A 6,000-nucleotide genomic window follows, 5' to 3' on the forward strand; every position below is an offset into this window, starting at 1 on the left:
TGACATACGTCCGTTATGTAAGACCATTTCGTTTTGCTTTTTTTGGACGTTTGGCTCCAGCCTTCCAAGCGGTGGATTCCAAGGGAAAGCCTTCCCAGCTTTTGTGACATTATTTTTATTTTAAGATCTATTTATTTATTTTATGTATATGTGAGTATACTATCACTGTCTTCAGACACACCAGAAGAGGGAATCAGATCCCATTAGAGATGGTTGTGAGCCACTGTGTGATTACTGGGAATTGAACTCAGGACCTCTGGAAGAGCAGTCAGTGCTCTTAACCACTGAGCCATCTCTCCAGCCCTCATGACATTATTTTTAATGTAGCAGAGATAAGAATGAACATTGCTGAGACATTAAAAGTTAGAGCTCCGGGGGAAACGGATCGATTTACCACAAGGTGAAACCCAGCACAGCCACGGCAAACAGTAGACAGAAAGAAGACAGCCATTCAGAGCTGAGTGCCGGGCCTGGCCCACCTCAAGCTCTCAAAGCCAGCAACGTCCAGCGCTCAAAGCTTAATGTCCAGGGTCTTTCTAACTCTGAACATGTTGCCGTAGGTTGCCTTGTCCAGTGTGTGGATGGAGTTTTGATATGACATTGTCCCATGTTCAGGCCCTTTTACACAAACATTATGAACTTTGACTCAGATCTGACGATGCCCATCTGGAGCTCCATATTTGATTTCTACATTATGGGAAACTGGCCAGTGGGCTAAGTGGTAAGATGTTCTTCTTCCTGACTTGTGGTAGGAGCACGGATGAAGTCTTCTAGAAGTGTATATCTTTCTATTCATATTGGCCTCTCTTGGGCATGTTTGCCTTAGGATCACACCTGCACCCTGTCCTGTTTCTCATCGCCCTCAGCCAGCTATGAGCCTTAGCCATCCAGGGAAACCCACAGAAGAGCAGGAGGAGAGAAAAATCCCACATTGCTCAGCCTTGGTTGGGCCTCAGGAAGTGTGCTCCTTCTGTAGTCCTGGCTCCCTGGCCAAGGGATCTTTTAAGCATTTGTGTCCCCTCAACTGTGTCCCTTGAGCCTAGGAGAGCACAAGCTATCATCAGTTGCTAAGAGTCTCTGTGACCTCCCAAGGATGAGTCTCAGCCCCTTCATCACCTTGAACTATGCCTCTGTGTTAATGTACCTGAATTTCGATTTGTTGTTCTAGCTTTGAAAATGCTACTGTGTATTAAGTCTGCTCACTGCCTGAAGGGTTCTGTTCAAAGTCCCCCGATTAATTCTAAGAAAGCTTAATTATATGTGTAAGGCAGAGGCCTAATTACATGTGTATAGACTGAGAAACCGAAGAGACACTTACATGATTAACACAGACTGATTTTCACCATCTATGCGGAAGAACACAGCCTCGGGAAGATGTAATTAGGGGACGTTTAGAAATTAAGAATGTGATAGTCTCCTCCCCAAGCAGTCATCCCTTCTGTACACCCCGCTCGGCTTCAGGAACAGCCTTGACTGCACGTGGAAGCCACAACCCCAGGACCTGTTGGCACCTGTGACCGGGCACCCACTGCCATTACACTCTGGCAGAGAGGACCGAGACCTTGGCAGCTGCCTGTGTGGAGAGCAGCATAAGGAATGGAGATTGTGAGCTGGGGTGCAGCTCAGCCCCCAGCAGAGCCACCATCACGCACCCAGAGCCATGGTCGGTGTTGTCAGACTTACAGAAGAGGTGAGTGACGTCTCTGTGTGCTCCTTGTCCTTGACAAGCCAGACACCCAGACCCCAGAGACGGGCAGCCACCTGCAAGGCTACATGCAGAACTGTAAAGGTCTGGTGGGAGGAAGGAAGGCGGGAGCTGGTCTTAGCTGTGCCTGTCACTGACTGAGCTAACTCTGAATGCCACTCCTCTGTCGTGGAGAGAAGCATGGACATCCTTCTGGAGCTAAGTCTGTCCATCTGAGCCTGGCAAGCAAATTAAGCCTGCTCTGAATCAGACTTGACTCCATATTATTCTTGGTTTCCTATTACAGCAGGAAAATGAGTCCCTGTGTGGCTGTATGCACAGCCAAAAGCACCCCCATCTGTACAGTGCTCAACCCCCACCTCACGGATGAGTCTGTTCTACATACAGAGGTGCACCTGCCTCTGTCTCCCTAGTGCTGGGATCAAAGGCATGTAGGGTAACACTTGGCTCTTTCTTCTAGTTTTTAAGAATTTCCAAACTTATTTGTATGTATGTGAGTGAGTGTGTGTGTGTGTATATGTGTGTGTGTGTTTGTGTGTGTGTGTGTGTGTTTGCATGCGTGCACATGCCCTAGGAAGTCATAAAAGGACTTCATATCTCCATGGACTGAAATTACAGGTGGTTGTGAAGCTGCCCTTTGTGAGTGACAGGCAAGAAACTTAGACTCTTTGCAAGAGCAGGGTATGCTCTTAATTGCTGAGCCATCTCTCTAACCCCATCCTCCCTGTTTTTAAAACAAAAATAGTTTATTTCCCTCCTTTCTCCTGGCCTGCCTGCCTCCTTCTTCTCTCTACCTGAGATGACCTAAACTTGTGATACTGACCCTACTTTTTATTTATGAATTAGTTTATTTATCTACTTTACACTCTTACCTCAGTTTCCCCTCCTCCTCTGCTCTCAGTTCTGCTCCTCCCACATCCTCTCCTCTTCTCTTTCTCTTCAGAATAGGGAGCCCTTCCATGATGTCAACCAGCCCTGGCAGGTCTAAACGTAAAAGTAGACACATCTGTTGGGGTGGGAGATGCAGTTCAGTAGGAAGGAAGGGTCCTGGACTGGTTCCACATTTGCCACAGCGACCACAGCCTGTTGAGAGAGTACATGTCCTACAGTGATGGTGTGGGGGTGTGCTGCCCACTCTGAGTGCCTGGTGACTTTAACGTGCTAACATGCACAGCAGGCTAGCACAATCTCTTTGTTGATTTTCTTATCTACAGGTGGTTCTTTCTTCCAGCCAACATGGCTATCTCAGAAGCTCCCAGAGAGAGGTGGAAGAAATTTAAGTACTGTGATGATTTGTATATGTTCTGCCCAGGGAGTGGCACTATTAGAAGATGTGGTTCTGTTGGAGTAGAAGCGTCACTATGGGCATGGGCTTTAAGACCCTCACCCTAGCTGCCTGGAAGCCAGTATTCTGTTAGAGGCCTTCAGATGAAGATGTAGAGCTCTCAGTTCCTTCTGCACCATGCCTGCCTGGATGCTGCTGTGTTCCTGCCTTGATGATAATGGACTGAACTTCTGAACCTGTAAGCCAGTCCCAATTAAATGTTATCCTTTATAAGACTTGCCTTGGTCATGGTGTCTGTTCACAGCAGTAAAACCCTAAGACAGAAGCTGATTCCAAGGACTAGGATATTGCTGAGATAGGCCTGACCATGCTTTTGTTTGGAAGAGTGTGGATTTGAGGACTTTGTATTTAGAAAGTAGTGGAATACTTTAAATGGGCCTTACTGGGCTATCCTAGTAGGAATATGGAAGACATTATTACTTAGAGTGAGCTGAATTGTGCAGACCTGACCCAAGAGGTGTGGTTATAGATTGCTGTCTGTTTTTTCTGCTCCCTCAAAAGGGCTGAGGTCAGGTGAAATCTTAATTGGCCAGATAAGGCTAGAGCTTGTGATTGAGCAATGGAAAGAGGGGGTGAAGCTGAAAGTTTTAGATGGGAGGTGAAAGAGGAAGGAGAGACAGAGACAGAGAGAGACTGGAGACAGAGAGAAGGAGGAAAGGAAGATGAACCAGAACCACATGGCCCGGACAAGCCACTGTAGCTAGGGATTCATAGACGTAGGGTACATTTTCCAGATCTAGGTTTGCAGCTTGTATTTATATTGGTTGAGTTTGCACAGGCATTTTGGGGTTGGAGATTTACTGTTATAAATCTGGCTGGTAAATTACAAGTCTCCACCAGTGCTATCATTTTACAGGGCTAAGGGGATCTGAGCCAGTGGTAGCCAGCTTTCTGCCCTGGTTCCCACAGCCAGTTTGCTGCCAAGCCGCTTGCACTTCCCAAACCCTTTGCCCCCTGTGGGACGACGATTTAATCTGGACCACACTTTTTGTTGGAGACCTTTGTAAGGACATTGGAAGACGGAAGATTCGAGATTGAATCTTCGCCGCTGGCATGTTCTTGCCAGCACATCGGCTGGAAGCTCCTTCTACAGAAGAGCGGCTGAAACGCTAGCCTTGTGGGACTGAGCAACTACTAGAGTTTTGGACTTCTGATTCACAGCTGAGCATTGTTTGGGAGCTAGACTACAGACTGTAAGTCATCATTATAAATTCCCTCGATATAGAAAGACATTCCACGCAGGGACGCGAGTTCGGCAGTGAGGCAACATGTCGCCGACGATCGCTTCGCGTGTGTACTCCTTGCAGGACTACCACCTTCGCCCTCACCATCGCAGTGGGCGCCTTGTTCTTCGAGCGGGCCTTCGATCAGGGTGCAGACACGATCTACGAACACATCAACGAGGGGAAACTGTGGAAACATATAAAGCACAAGTATGAGAACAAGGAGTAATTCCCTGCCCCTGTGGGACCAGAAGAAACAGTCACCCGTCAGCTGTTTGCCTGGAGTTGGGGCCTCAGCCTAAGGATGGGTCCCAAGTTACTCTTCATGGACCACCAGAATGTTGGCAAGCAGTGGCTCCACTATACAGACTCTAACTTCTGTGTTTGAAGTGTGTTTGACTACAGCTATCAGCAAATAAATCAAATTGTTCATGATAAAAAAAAAAAGAAAAAGAAAAAAAAGAAAGACATTCCACATGTTCTGTGGCTATAGAGAACCCTGACTAATACAGAAGGTGAAGGCAGATGTGGCAGATGTTGCAACAGTGGAAAACACAGAGTAGTATTCCTCCAACGTTAGAGACAGGCTGTTTGGGAGGTGTTTCTAATTAAGAAATTGTCCATTCTAAAAGGTGCCATTGGAAAGTCTTGGCACAAGGGATGTTGAATTGTCCTGCCAATATTTTGTATAACAGCCATAAGAAACAATTCATAAGCATTTTCCTCAGTCCATAATATGGATGTTACTTTGCGGCTAATTCAATTAGGGATACCTGAGGAAAAAAATTCGTGAATTAAAGAGAATTTTGCCTTGTTGGAGATTACAACTTGCTCCTAAAAAAATACAAAGAGGGAACTCAATATTTAGGATATAAGACAGGACTACAGAAGGTTTGACCACAGAAAGTACAAGTCAGTAGAGACTAATTAAAAATTTGTAAAGAGGGGCTGGAGAGATGGCTCAGTGGTTAAGAACACTGACTACTCTTCCAGAGGTCCTGAGTTCAAATCCCAGCAATCACATGGTGACTCACAACCATCTGCAAGATGCCATCTTCTGGTGTGTCAGAAGACAGCTACAGTGTACTCATATACATGAAATAAATAAATCTTAAAAAAAAAATAAAAACAATTCTTAATGGTTTTCAAATTCTTCTGGGAGATATTAATTGGCTATGGCCTTAAATTGGATTAACTACTCAAGAGCTATGCAATTTATTTCCAGCCTTACAAGGTGCTGAGTTTCTTGGACTATTTAAGTACTTAGCACCTGAGGCTGAAGAAGAATAGGCTCTGGTAGAAAAGAATCTAAGAGATGCACATGTAGATTGTCTTGACCCAAAGCTGGTCTGTATTAGTCATCTTGCCTTCTGCTCACTCTCCCATAGGAATCCTGTGCAGAGGGAAGAGTATGTCTCATAGTGGGTAGTTTTAGCACACAGTTAAAAAAAAATTATATAGAAAAAGTTTCTAAGTTGATCCTAAAAGGAAAAATGAGACTTCGTCAGTGAGCAGGAAGAAATCCTGAAGAGGCTGTGGTACCTTTTACTCGTACTGAGATAGCCTCATTATGAACACTGGCAAAGAGCTTCCGATAATTTTGGGGGAGAAATTCATACCAAATCCCCAAAAAGCAAGCAACTTGATAAAATTGATAAAACAAACTAATTGGGTTCTTCCCCATATAATAAAAGGAACTCTAAATTTCTGCAGCCTACTACATGTTA

The 6,000-nt window shown here is 45.3% G+C and overlaps 1 pseudogene across 1 annotated transcript; it reads left to right on the forward strand.

The window, feature by feature from the left end:
• The first annotated feature begins 4,318 nt into the window (after positions 1-4,318).
• On the forward strand, positions 4,319-4,696 carry LOC308439267 (cytochrome b-c1 complex subunit 9-like; annotated as a pseudogene). Its single transcript has one exon. The product of its transcript is annotated as a cytochrome b-c1 complex subunit 9-like (transcript).
• The last annotated feature ends 1,304 nt before the right edge of the window (positions 4,697-6,000 follow it).

The sequence above is a fragment of the Micromys minutus genome (genome assembly GCF_963924665.1).
Source record: "Micromys minutus genome assembly, chromosome: 29".
NCBI lineage: Eukaryota > Metazoa > Chordata > Mammalia > Rodentia > Muridae > Micromys > Micromys minutus.